Genomic DNA, 15,216 nt, shown 5'->3' with positions numbered 1-15,216 from the left:
GAAAACAAAGGGAAAGGTAAAGTTGGTGGAATACCGAACATGAAGATAACTGACAATTTGCCACCACCTTTGGATACAACACCAATACATACTAATGATCCACCCATTACTGATAGTGAAAGTATCACACATGATGACACTAATCTTTAATCTAAAATACTATTCACCATGAATGTGGACACTCAGGAAGTGAATATTGTTGTGGACAATGACACTACAAAGGTTAAGGATGATAATGTTGATAGTGGCAACATTGCTGAGAAACTGATAGAGACTGTTGAGGTTGAGATCCCAATAGAGCAATCATTACAAACAGAGAAACCATTAGATACTGGGAAGAATATTGAAGATATAGATGCTGGCACAGAGAAACCTACTAAGATTGAGACATCGCCAGTTGAGCATACAAAAAATTCTACAGAGGCAGAGGTACATATTGAGGTTGTGAAACCGGCAATCACTAAGATACCTAAACAATCAGACAAACCTTTACTGGTTGAAATGCAAACTTAGACTGATCCACCAGAGGTTAACACAAGAAAAATGGTTACTAATATTGGAAGTACAAAGGTAATTAAGGTAATTGGTCAGACATCCAACACTTCATCAAGTGAATTTAGACCTACTAATGTAACAAAGGTACTCCTGGACTCAATCAAGAAGATAACAAACTGTAATGCATTGGCCTACAAAGCAATTGATGATACCATACCATTTCTTAAATTGATTGCACCAAAATGTAACATAGATCATGTAAAGGATTCTTTAGGTAAATTGGACACATTGTCCAAATTTATTGCTGACAATGTAATAATGGTTGATAAGGTGAATGAGGACACTTTCAAAGATAAAGTTGAATAGGAGAAGGGTAAATTCTTTGAGGACACAATAAAGAAGTACACAGAACACATGAATACACTATTATTGGCACTGAACACTACAATTTTGGAATACAAAAAGCTATACAAAGAAACATGCAAACCACATCTTTTGACATAGGACATAGAAAAGGAGATCAACAGACTATGGAAAGAAATAGATGACATAGACATAATTGGTTCATCCGAACTGGGTGAACTCACAATACTGGTTCCCACTTTTTGGTACATCCTCATTTTTGCTGAAATCGTACATTTTTTAGAAAATATAATGATTTAAGCTTTAAGAGGTCCTATTTTAAGTAACTAATTAAAGAGAGTTGGATCAAAGTCTCTTAGACCAAAATTTCTTGGATAAAACCTCTCTACTTCTAAATCATACTTGCAATGGAGTCTCCTTTGCATCTATCAAATGTTGATAAAAACCAATTTTACATTAGCTTTTAGGGGGTCAAATGAATTCATTTAGAGGTTTTTTTTGTTTGTAAGTATTTATTCCTTATTATAAGCTTTCCAAATAGTATAATTTTTAATATATTTACTTTCGTTAATATATTTTTGTTTTATTTCTTATGAATGTAGGTTTTTCACCGAACATGAACTTCTTTGTTCAATGCATTGGGAAAAATAGTAAACAAATTCAAAAAAATCTGAATAATATCTATGCCCTAGGTATTGATGTCTTCTTTCTAACAAAATAAATAAATAATAATTTTGATATATTATAACAAGTTATGTGTTCAAATGTACACCTATATCTATATTATAATTAGCCGGACTTCAAAACTAAATAAAACAAAAAGTATTCAACATATCGCTATCAAACCAATTGCATGCCCTGGATATTGATGTAACAAACCAAAATTCAAAAGAATTAAGTTTTTATCATTTATAGAAAAAAAATTTATACGTTTCAAGATGCACATCACTCTTAAAAAATGCTGATTTTGTAAAAACTACTTTTCGAGGGAGATTGAAAAATCAGTAAAATTTTATTCAAAAAAAATTGAAAAAATAATATTTAGAATCTATAAACAAGGTTTTACAAATTACTAGTTTACATCATCTTCAAATTCTTAACGGTTTAAAAGTTATAGGTGTCGGAAAGTGAAGGTTTTTATCAAAATGTTCATGTAAGTCTAAAAGTTGGTCAAAAAGTGGGAACCAGTATTGTGAGTTCACCCAACCTAAATTAGTTATTGAGCAGGAAATAACAGATTTTGAGGAGAAATTGGAGAAATTTGATAAAGAAAAGGCAAGGATTAAGTCTAATGCCAGAGAACTTAAATACAAACTTGGTCCTAAGTTGGACAATCTAATCTCTCTGAGAAATGAAATCTCTAAGGCATTACTTCAAGGAGAACGATCACTGGAAGAGCACATGCACCATCTCACCGACACGATCCAAAAGACTGAAGTATCCCTGAACGACAACAACATATTCATGCAGAGTCTAAATTTGGTTTTGGCAGATATATTTCAGATTGTAACCAACTGGTTACAAACCTATAGGTGAAATTTTTGCACTCGTTTGACAATTTTTGACAATCTTTGTCATTGATGTCAAAGGGGGAGTAGTGGAGAGAAAAATGATTATTCAAAGGAGATCATTTGCTCAGGGGGAGCACATCTTTTTGGAAACTTTTTGGACTTCAGTTTTGGAATAGATTTTGGATTTTTCTCATGAGTGTTGCCATCAATGCCAAAGGGGGAGATTGTTGGCATTTTACACTAGCACTAGTACATTTGGCCCAAATTTCCGATGGCTAATTGTCAGATTTGCGAGACCAAATGTCAGACTTCTGACAAAATTTACCATCAAAAACTCATCGTCGAGCTACCCGATGATGCCATTTGTGTTGGTCATATGATGATGTAATGAACTCATATGATGGCGGCTATATTTGCACCCCTCACCACAAATATCGTTGGATTTCCATCAGATTTACGATGGATGTTATGATTGCTCCTCGACGACTGTTCGACATGGAAGTGATGTCGGATATACAGTATCCTTGTCGGATGTTTCATTAGTTGTCATTAGAAATCCGACTATGAGAGATGATGTGGGTCAAACGGCTTTGTCGTCGGTGAATGAAAGCATTAAACAAGTTCTATTTTTAAAAGTTTCATTAAACATTTATTATTTATTTGATTCAGTGTTATTTGCAAAAAATGATTATCAATGATGTTTCCTTTCTCCAAGAATTGTATAGGATCTTTCCATCAGAAAATATGTAACATCGAATGACTAAATATTTTCTTTACAAATGCTTATTTTAGTTAATTATTATCTGAGCGTGAATTAAAATTTATATCTGTACGGAAGCAGAACATACAATCTTTAGAGTCATGTGCAAGCAAATTTCCTAAAAGAAAGCAAGCAGGCATTATCTTGAATGACATGGAAACAATCTCATTAGTTTACTAGAAGAGACCAATTGGAGAAAATCAGAGGAAAGTGTTAAAGGGTGATAAATAGATAGAGAGTATGCAATACAAACAAACAATGTCTGGAGTGTCTGATGTGACCTCTCTAATTTATGTCCAGAGGGACTAACTAGTTTTGGAGTTCCTGCAAAACCTATTGGGACACGCTTTGGAGGAAATCAATGTGTTAATGCAAGGAGCACCTTTTTTTCTATTATGAGAATGATGCTTTTGCACCAAAGGATATTTGAAAGTCAATATCCAAAAATTCCTATAGTGTGGAACTAGAGTTTGGGAACTCGAAGTAATTGTCAGCTTTCAGAAGACCAAGAGGTTATGCACACAATCTCCCAATAGAAGGGCAATTTCAAGCATTACCTCTCCCCCCCATGACTATTCAGGAAGCACTTCCTCAAACAAAGGATTATTGGCCTCCATGGGATCAAAGAGAAAAATTGAAGCATAAACAATAGACGATGTGGTGGTCTCCTTCGTGAAGAACTCTGCACTATAATTGAAAATCAATGAGGGAAACTCCAAGATAGTGAAGAGAAATACAATCTTGAAAAGTGGGAAGAATGGATCTTGGTTTGGGTGGGGCCAAGTCAGGTGGTTCCTCTAGAGGTTGATGAGATAGAAATCATATTAGGATTTGAAAAAGATCACACTCGTGGAACTTCGTGTGTGAGTGATCGATTGCAGTGTTTGGGTAATGCATTCCAAATAGATACAGTTGCATTCCAAATGGGTAATGTCTTGATTAAAGACTTTTATCCTGATGGCATTAAACTATATCTATTTGGAATGCATTACCCAAACACCGCAATCGATCACTCGCACATGAAGTTCCACGAGTGTGATCTTTTTCAAATCCTAATATGATTTCTATCTCGTCAACCTCTAGAGGAGTCACCTGACTTGGCCCCACCCAAACCAAGATCCATTCTTCCCACTTTTCAAGATTGTATTTCTCTTCACTATCTTGTTGTTTCTGTCATGAATTTTCAATTATAGTGCAGAGTTCTTCACGAAGGACACCACCACATCGTCTAGAGTCTATGCTTCAATTTTTTTCTTTGATCCCATGGAGGCCAATAGTCCTTTGTCTGAGGAAGTGCTTCCTGAATAGTCATGGGGGGGAGAGGTAATTCTTGAAATCACCCTTCTATTGGGAGATTGTGTACATAACCTCTTGGTCTTCTGAAAGCTGAAAATTACTTCGAGTCCGTCAATTCTGGTTCCACACTATAGAAATTTTTTGATATTGACTTCTAAATATCCCTCGGTGCAAAAGCATCATTCTCATAATAGAAAAAGGTGCTCCTTGCATGAACACATTGATTTCCTCCAAGCGTGGCCCAATAGGTTTCACAGGAACTCCAAAACTAGTTAGTCCCTCCGGACATAAATTAGAGATGTCACATCAGACACTCCAAACAATGTTTGTTTGTCTTGCATACTCTCTATCTATTTATCACCCTTAAACACTTCCCTCTGCCATTCTCCAATTGCTCTCTTCTAGGCAGCTGATGAGCTTGTTTCCATGTCATTCAAGATAATGCCTGCTTGCTTTCTTTTAGGAAATTTGCTTGCACATGACTCTTCAGCTTGTATGTTCTACTTCCGTACAGATATAAATTTTAATTCACACTCAGATAATAATTAAATAAAATAAGCATTTGTAAAGAAAATATTTAGTCATTCTATGTTACATATTATCTGACGGAAAGATCCTAGACAATTCTTGGAGAAAGGAAACATCATTGATAATCATATTTTGCTAATAACACTTAATCAAATAAATTTAAAAAGTTTCATGTAATTTTTAAAAGTAGAACTCATTCAATGCTTTCATGCACCGACAACAAGCTATCTGACCCACACCATTATCCATAATAGAGCAAATCAATATAATAGGTTATTATAAAGAATATATACAAAAATGTGAAAGAACATTAAATTACCATTACAAACCCATAAACCATTAAATAGCAAAAATAGATATAAATTTGTAAATGTCTCCCTATAAACACCACAACCATAACCAAAACAAAAAAAAATCTTACTCGCAAAAACTAAGTAGCTGGTGAGTTGCAAGTCTAAAACATCTCTCAGATGATCAAACCGTTTCTTAATTTTGTTCTTCTAATTAGTCAATGGATTTAGTTGCATGTACAAGTTTTCTATTTGAAGCCTTTTGTTTCCCTATATTTGAGACTTAATAAAATTCTTGTGAGTGGGAAATTGATTCAGGAGTTACATGTGAAGAATTTGGCAAAGTAAATGATGACAATCAAACTCAAATTTTATCTGTCTTGAAAGCCTTTTATCCTGATGGCATTAAATAAAGTTCTTTCTCTATTTTCTAGTGATCTCTGGAGTAGAGGTTGCTTTGCATCAACCTGGGATACATTTAACTTGTGTTGTATCTGTGGAAATATGTATCCTAGGACGATGCAAGGCAACCTCTGCTCCACCAATACCAGATAGAAGAGAAAGTACTTTAATTTAAAGAAATCAAAATAAAATATATTAGGTATAAAAGGAAGCCTACCCTGTCATTTGAAGGGGTTTACCTCCAATTCAAGTGATCTCTTAATTATAAAATTAATTCAATTCCAAGTGAACAGGCTATCAAGCATTCATCAAGAATTGAAGGAGAAATCAAGTTAATAATGATATTTAATAGAGGAGATATTTAATAAAGATATCATCTTTTAAATTAAGAAATGGGTAGGAGATTAAGAATACAAACCTTTCATATTGCACACTTCAAGTTATATTAAAATCAGTTTAAAGTGTGTTCATTTAGGGACCTTTCATAAAATATTCTCAACTTACACATCATAAAAGGATCTTAAAATATTTATTGTTTATAATGATAATAATTTGGTTGTTCCATACACCTTCCTTTACTATTTTAAAAATGACATCGACCAAAATATTGTGCAGCAGTAGTATGGAGTGCATTTCATCTATTTTATGCCTAAATATTTCATCATGCCACTTTCTTTTCAAAGGTGACTGATCGATTGTGGTGTTTGGGTAATGCATTCCAAATAGATCTAGTTGCATACCATTTATCTGTCTTGATTAAAGACTTTTATCCTGATGGCATTAAATTAAAGTTCTTTATCTATTTTCTGGTTATATCTAGAGCAGAGGTTTCTTTGCATCGACCTGGGATACATTTAACTTGTGTTGTATCTGCGGAAATATGTATCCTAGGATGATGCAATGCCACCTCTGCTCCACCAATACCAGATAGAAGAGAAAGTACTTTAATTTAAAGCCATTAGGATAAAATCCTTTCAAGACATATATTAGGTATAAAAGGAAGCCTACCCTGTCATTTGAAGGGGTCTACCTACAATTCAAGTGATCTCTTAATTATAAAATCAATTCAATTCCAAGTGAATGGACAATTAAGCATTGAAGGAGAATTCAAGTTGGTGCAGGTGCATTTGGAAGACCAAAGGACTCAATGAAGCCATTAAAGACTTTTGAAGGTCTTAGGAGTGAAGAGCCAATCAATTATGATGTCTTAAGGGGATAGCCTTAAACAACACACACTAAGCTTTGACTACTTAGGTGTGTTGTGGGCCCATTCCTTCCCTTGACGTCCCTTCCTGTCCATTTCCGTTAAAAAGGCAATCACCGTTAGCATTTGAATTCAAATAGTGTTCCCGCGTTTGACTGCATAGAACAAAGCATTGAACTATTTCGTGAGATTCATCAAAGAAACATGATCTATGACACAGTAAGTGTGGTATTTGTCTTTGCGATATGTTGTGGATAATATTAATCAAATATGGAATTTTTTTGATGCTATATACACTATGTTTTGGATTGAATTTAGGTAAGCAAAGAGGTAATGGAAGAATAAAAGAGGTACACAAAGGAAGAAGAGTGAAATAGGTGGTTTGGGATGGAGGTTACAAGTATATATGATAATTCCTATGGATAATTTGTTGTCTATAAAGAGGCAAATAAGCTAACACAACTTCAACATGAATGAATGCCTCATCTATAGAAGAAAAAGGTACCTCTAATGGTTTCAAAATTTGTCAAAATAGTTATGATATACCAAATAATCAAGTGGAATATCCTTTAGGTAACTAATATTATCTTCAAACTATTTAGTTTAAACTTCATCATATATGGACCTAATTGCCCCACCTTTAGGAGATAACTATAGGAGATAATTTATTACATTTAAAAGTCCATCATAAATAAATTAATTATACATGCGATGTGAATGTTTACTATCACAAATTGATTTTAATTCATTTATCTACATGAATACACTCTTTATTTATTAGCTCTAGGAATGGAGCACTCACATGAGCAAACAAAATGCTAGGTTTGAGAAAAATAGTTAAGAGATTGGATATATTTTTTTATATTTTCCAAATGGCTTGAGTAGAATGATAATATAATTTTTAAAATATGTTTATATCACTTTCCTTTGACTTGTTCATGGAAGATCATCTAAACCCCGAATGCACCTTCATCTTTAAAAACATGTAGTTTAAGGTCAATCATTCATATCTATCTTATCAAACATTAGAGGAGTGAGCTTCTAAAAGTAAGAAGTACCAATATGCGTGGTCTAGTAAAAATTTTGTAGTCCTAAATCACTCAAAATCATAACCAAGGTTTTTGCATTGCATATCTATCATTTATTTCAATTTATTATTAAACCAAAGAAAATAGGATTCATTAAAATCCATAATTCCCTTTAAAATATTATTCATATCTAAGAAGGCATGGAGTGGGATGAGTATTCATACAAAAAACCATTTATCCTTTCCATGTGCATTTCCCTTGGTTTTAGTCCCATTTTTTCTTTATTTTATTCAAAACAAAATTTATAGATGCCTCTAGTTGTCTCACCATTCATTAATTGTTTGGGATTTTCATTCCATTCACCAAGGTTGGCATCTATTCTAAGACTCTATGTCATGGCCAAGCTAAATGATTTGACTCTAGTTTCTCTCCAATCTAGTCACCTAGTAGCATGTAAAATCTATCTCTTCCAAATTATTATTCTCTCCATCTTGTTAATGACCATTTCATTAATGAATCCTTCCTCATAATTTTGGACAAGTGAGACAATGTTAGCTCAAGGAATCTTTTCAATCCTCTTTCAAGATTCTTTCCCAAGTGATAATCTTGCATATTGGAAAATAAGTTATGCTTCTATTTTTACAAGCTAATCTTCCTTATAATGTTTAGATTTACTCTAAAGTTCTCATTGTGACTCATGTTTACTACTCTTCCTATTAGTGTCATTCCAATATCTCCTACAAAAATATGGAATGATTACATTTATATTTTATTTGTGTTTCCTAAATATCCACAAAATTTGGAACAATAATATAATTTTTTAATAATATTTAATTGTAAAAGAAAGGATTAAAATGGAACTAAAAACTCTAAATAAATTAATCAAGGTTAAAGGGATAAACTAGGATCAATTCACGAAGGCAAGATCTGTTATCTCAAAATTAATAGATTCATGCAAGAAAAGAAATATTAAATCTAGAGATAAAATTCTTGAAAAATTTAGCTAGCTAAAAGTGAAAGAATGATGTCAAACTCTCATTTTCACACAGACTAGAAGAATGCTAGCAAAGGTTGTAGAGGGTAAAGGTTGTTGGCCATTGTAGTGTCTGACTTTATACCCACTGATAAGATTTTGTTGGAATTTTGTAAATCCATTTCAACAAACATTGTTTGTGCATATCCTGCAATCATATCATTTCATTACACCACATTTCTTTGAGGCATCTGACCAAATAGTTCATTTATTAATCATAAAATCAATTCAATTCCAAGTGAATAGGCAATCAAGCATTCATCAAGAATTGAAGGAGAAATCACTATTGAAATTACCCCTATCTCATATAACCCTATGTTGGCTAGGCCCCACAATAATTAGAAGATCCTAATTACTACTGTCCTAAACCTTGCATTGACTGTCACAATTTCACAGTGAGTTGAGTTAATTAGTACATTAGCGAGTTTGGGAAAGAGTTTGGTATTGAGTTAGGTGTTGGTGGAAGTTTTAAGGAGGTACACTATCATCATAATTAATGTTAGAGAGTGTTGTGTGAAGAAGAATGGCCACGAAAGGAGTGACTGTCCTAGCTAAGTGCTTGATACTATCACAAAAAGTGAACATTGCAGCAGTGAATCTTCCTTTGACCTTTGTGTGTTTGGGAGGGTAAAGACCCATTGTGGTATATGTTGAGTGGTTGGGAGGGTAAAGACCCACATATCAACTATCTACTTTGACATCCTAGGATGGTGTCCACATACTCTAAAAACTTGTGGGCACTCTCTGTCTGATACTAACATATACATAACATGTGCTTCTCATATAACCCAATGTTGGCTAGGCCCCACCATAGTTAGAAGATCCTAATTACTAAAAAAACTAGATTCTCCCCTAAAAGGTTGTTGAGTCATAGAAGGCCTAGCTTGATAGCCCTATAGTCTCTCATACTTAAAATGAGAGAGTTTGCCATAGCTGGTTACAAAATTCTCTCATGCCTCTTGTGTCCTCCCATGTACCTCCTTTTCCATAAGAGACTTTTCCATAGCAAACCTAAAGTCATTTGGATTGGCCATGTGTAGGAAAACTGAAATTTTGGGCTTTCCACCTCGTAATGAAATAATTGACAAGTAACTTGTCTTGAATGTAATACACAAACTACAAGAACTCCAAAAACTAACACTCATGTTGAGCCACTATGAAACCTTATTATGTAAATTGTGAAACTCATATATGCATCTATGTCAAAAACATTTTGAAATAGAACATACTTTGAAGCACTCCAAAATGGTATCTGGAGAGGGTTTCCGATGTGAGTTGGTGCATTTTATCCTCCCAGTACCACAAGGTGGAATCATGTCCTCTCAAAAATTGCATTGAAAATTATGCCTTTAAGTTGCGCACATATAGATACAACCCAAAGCATAAGTCCAAGCTAAGTAACCAAGACATAACCTCAACCCCATTTGTGGATCTTAAAAATGTAGAGGATTGGAGATGAAGCAACTCTCGAATATGATCCTTTGGCTCATGATATGTGCTTGCTATAGTCTATACCTCTTGTATTTATGCATGATGAGGCTAGGTAATGTGTATTCATCAATATTCTATCTCCTCTATGTGTATTTCTAAAATTCAAGGTGAACTCCTAATAAGCTCCCAAGATGCAAGTATATGCTCCTCTACTACAAGTGGATCCTCATGGCTTGTAAGATTTGAGATCCATACTCGGGCTACTCATCTTGGTGAAAACTCTCAAAGTGATATGACCCTTCCTTCCATTTCCTACACCCTATTTTCTAACCCACACCTCATTGTTACTATTTACTAAGTTGTCATTAGTTTTATGTCCAAAGTCATCCTATATACTCTAGTCGGTTAATACTACCAAAATATTCAGTTGGTGAGTACTAAGGTTGTCTATCATAGAAGAAAGGCTAGTCACCAAGATGAGAAATATCGAGCTGCCTACCGAGCAGCAAAGAAGGTATACCGAGTCAATCTGAACTGAGTAGAAACGTGTTACCAGATTCAATGAACCTGGACACATATGTAGAAACGTGTTACAAGATTCAAGAATGGGGAACTGTTATTACATAGGAAATTGCATTCAAAGATTTTGTATGATTTTGAGGAAGTTTATCCACTAAAATAATTTCTATGTTTACTCATTCGATAAATCATGTTTGTATGATCGATGTACGAACAAGATCACCATCTCAGAGATCTATATATATGGAGCAATTTGAGTATCTAAAGAGAGAGGGAAGATTAAGGATTGAAAATGAAAATCATGAGAGAAGATATGATATGATGAGTGACAGAGATATTCAAAGGTCACTGAGAAGGTTTTTCTGGAAACAGCTTAAGGGACAGAGTATACAAGAGAGGTCACCAAGTTGATTTATCAATTACTGAGGTATGCTATGAGAAAGGTAATTTCATATTGAACACATAGAGTCTGCTATAACATTTCAGATGTAAAGTTGCAGATATTTTGTAAAGACTTCTGATTGAATTATTTGAGTTGTAATAGAAACCTTTAACAGGGTAAAAGACTCTAACAAAGTCTATAAATTGTAAAGCCTTTAACTAGGTACAACATTTTGTTAAAATGCTTGTAAAATACTTTAGCAAGGTAGATCTAAAGATCTTGATATTCCTAACAGGGTAAGCTATCAGAAATAGCTAAACATGTAGCTCTAACCGAGCAACCTTTATTATTGTAGTAGTGAAGTTGTGGGTGTCATCCCCACCGCAATTTTTCTCTCTAACAAAGAGTTTTTGCATAACCAAAATATTTGATTTATGGAGTGAAATGTGTATGGATGTTATTTCTATGATTATTTTTTAGCATTATATCCTGAGATCAACTTTACACAGTTTATGTTTATCAGTAAGATTGTTTTTGAAGAAAAGTTTTGAAGTAGTGATTCACCCCTCCCCTCTGAGTACATTAACTTTCCTAGTTGGACCTAACAATTGGTATTAGAGCAGTACTCTTGGAAAAGGGTTTCACATCCTAAAGAGAAAGATCCTATTAATTGAAGGCTATAAACAATCATGCAGAATTGTGAATCTCCAAGAAGAATTGGATCATGTTAATCAAGTGATTGCAGACATGCAGAGACAAATGCAAAAATCACTGAAAGTCAGAAGAAGATTTTCTGATGATTTATAGGACTCACAAGAGTTAGTGGAACAAATTGAGACATCATCTAAAAATAGCATATTAGAAGAGTCTAAAGGAATGATTGTAGAATTGAAAGAAAAGAACAAAGCAATGAATGAACAACTAAAAGAAATGAGAAGGGAACATGAGTATTTCAACACACAGATGACTGAAAATCTTGATGCATTGAGAACAACTAAAGATAACATAATAGATTTAGAAAGAGAAAAACAACTGCTAGAAGCATTGGTGTCTAAAAAGAATGATGAAATATCAAGGATGACTGGGATTCAACATAATTTGTCTAATAAATTGGGTTATGCACATCATGAAGAAAATCTAAAAGAAAATGAGAATCAAGAATTGAAACTTGAATTATCAAGATTGATCGATGAACTTGAAATAGAAAAGAAGTCAAAAGAAACACTAAAGAAAAGTTATGAAGCATCAAGAATGTTGGATGAACAACTAAACATAAGATCACCCAACAAATCTGTCGGACTCGGTTACAAAAGAAATAACTCTACCAAAAAAGGAATCAACACCATCGAGAGAGGAGAATCATCAAAGAAGGCTGGAAACAAAGATAAGTTGAAAGATAAGAAGCCTATTTGCAATTACTATGGAAAACAAGGACATACTGCCAACATGTGCCGAATCAGAAAAGGTAAGCAACCGAATGTTACTAGGTCCGATGGTTATTGTTACAATTACAATAAGTATGGTCACACATCTAATCAATGTAGCACAAAGTCTGTTAGCAATTATCATAAGGCAAAATTCGGGGTTTTGCAAAAACTGCAATAGATATGGACACAATACCAAGAAGTGTTGGTTTAAGCAGAAAAACTATATGTGGTTTTCACACCGAGAAAATATTAGAAGCTACCAAACTCACACAGATCTTAATTGACAATATACTGCAGTACTATGGGATTATAATACAAGGATATGGTGTGAATTTTGTGGAAGGTATGCACATATAAGTGCCAACTGTATGATAAGGTTTGGAATGAACAACCGGAGATCATGAAGAAACCCTGGAATGGCATGTTTTCATTGTCACAAAGTTGGACACTTGGCTAAAGATTGCAGAGATCAACCTAGAAGAGATACTAAAGAGATAAGAATCAAATTACAGAAAATTTGGAAAAAGAAGGAAAATGGGTCAAATAATGAAGAAAGCACCTTACCTACCGAGTTAGGTGTATCTACTTCGAATTAATCATAAAGGTATGAAGGGACTATGTTTTCACAAGGTTAGATCTTAACAGTTCCTATATAATCATGTACATAATTCCAAAATCTGCATACCTAAGATGCAATAACATTTTTTTATACTATCTAGTCTTTTTGAAGTACCAGAGAAGTTGGTATATGCATTAACCTGTCTAGTCGATAAAAGCATATAAGGAAGTAAGTCAATTTAGTGGAACTGAGTGAATTTAATGCTTATCTTACCTAACTACACGAAGCCTGATAAGGTAAAGGTTGTATTAAAGTTCTTTGTGCGGTCATTTTACACTTACCAGTTTTCAAAGAGAAGAAGCGAATCAAAGGCGATCAAACATTTCTAGAGCGAATTTCAAGGTATTTTCACACAATCTTAAACACATTTTCAAGCAAGTTAACTAGTCAATATCAATTGTGAATATTTGCATTGTATTTACTAAGTCGAAAGCATTTTCTGGTTAGTTGGAACCCTAAGTTATTTCATTAGTAGAAATCCAAGTTTGAAATGGCTCCCAAGATGCAGAAACATGTTGTAGTTGAGACTATTGAGAAGCCCTCACTAAAGAATTCCTTACCTCCCAAAGTGGCATCTGAACCCAATGAGAAAACTGCATTTTCTCTTATTCCGAATAGGGTTGTATTGGTTGAAGATATCAGATTTTATACTAAGTGTCATGTTGAAGAGCTAGGTGATACCAAAATTAAGGACATGTATGATGAATTATGCACTGATGGAATCCTAGATAGTAAGTTTGAGCATATCAAAGTTAATGGATTGATCGAAGCGCTAACCTATCCTCGAGTTTTCAAACCCCAATGGGTCAAATTTGTCTTGAGTAGAGTGCATGATGACTTTATGTGGTTAGAGGATCAACCGCTCAACATCACCAAGGAGATTGTTCACATAATAACCGGATACCCTATATACGACCATGCCCGAGCATAGAAGATGATTTCATAAAAGGAATTGGTAACTTTAACCAAAGTTGAGTCTGATTGCAGAGGTCTTAAGTTGAATAATGTAATAGATACAGAACTAAAGTTTTCAATTAGAGTCATTGGTTATTGTTTCTTTCAGTCAGCAAGAGAAAACAATGTACCGTGTGCAGCTATAGATTTGGCCTATAAAATTGTGAAAAAGGGTATGAAAATAGATTTATGTGAAGTATTGTTGAAGAATCTTTTTGAAAATATCAACACAATAAGGAAACCTAAGAAGAATAACATTGCTAACACACTAAAGTTTGGGTCACTCTTAGTGTGTATGTTCTTCTATTTTCAAAAGTTCTTTCCTTCAGTCGGTAACATCATTTGGGAATTACATCGACCAATCACCCATCAAGTAAATGATTTTATCAATCAGCTAGGTGATAATTTCAATGAGATAATGGATGATTACTTTAACAAATTTCAAGAAAAGATGCATAATAGGTATAGGATCCCACCTCAGCTAGTGGAAAAATATAAGGATACTATATGTTTTGAAGTGGACACCAACTACTGTTATGTCAATGCAGTAGAACCTAGAACTCAATCTTTACTGCCTATGGGTTATGAGATTGATTTTGATATTACTCAACAACAGATAGATGCCTTTCTGGCACTTCCAAGGCATATGACCGAGATCAAGTATGGTACCTATGAAGAGGTAAAAGAAAAAGTAAAAATGAGCATTGTGGTACCAAAGGCCACCAGAAAATCCACTAAAATGATCAAAGTTTTAACTAAGAAATTTGGAGAAGGTTCTACCTCCACACCTACTAAGCCAACAGGTAAGAAAAATGATCAGCTTACAATCAATGAAGAATCTGAAGCTCAAGAAGTAGCAATTACACTGAGCACCGAGTTGCCAAAGGGCAAAGTTTTGAAAAGAAAGAAACATGATATAACTAAGGTATCACTGACTCCACCAGTTAAGCGACCTAACACTAGATCATCTGCAG

This window comes from Cryptomeria japonica, chromosome 10 (genome assembly GCF_030272615.1).
Source record: "Cryptomeria japonica chromosome 10, Sugi_1.0, whole genome shotgun sequence".
NCBI classification, from domain to species: Eukaryota; Viridiplantae; Streptophyta; class Pinopsida; order Cupressales; family Cupressaceae; genus Cryptomeria; species Cryptomeria japonica.
This window is presented reverse-complemented; position numbering follows the sequence as displayed.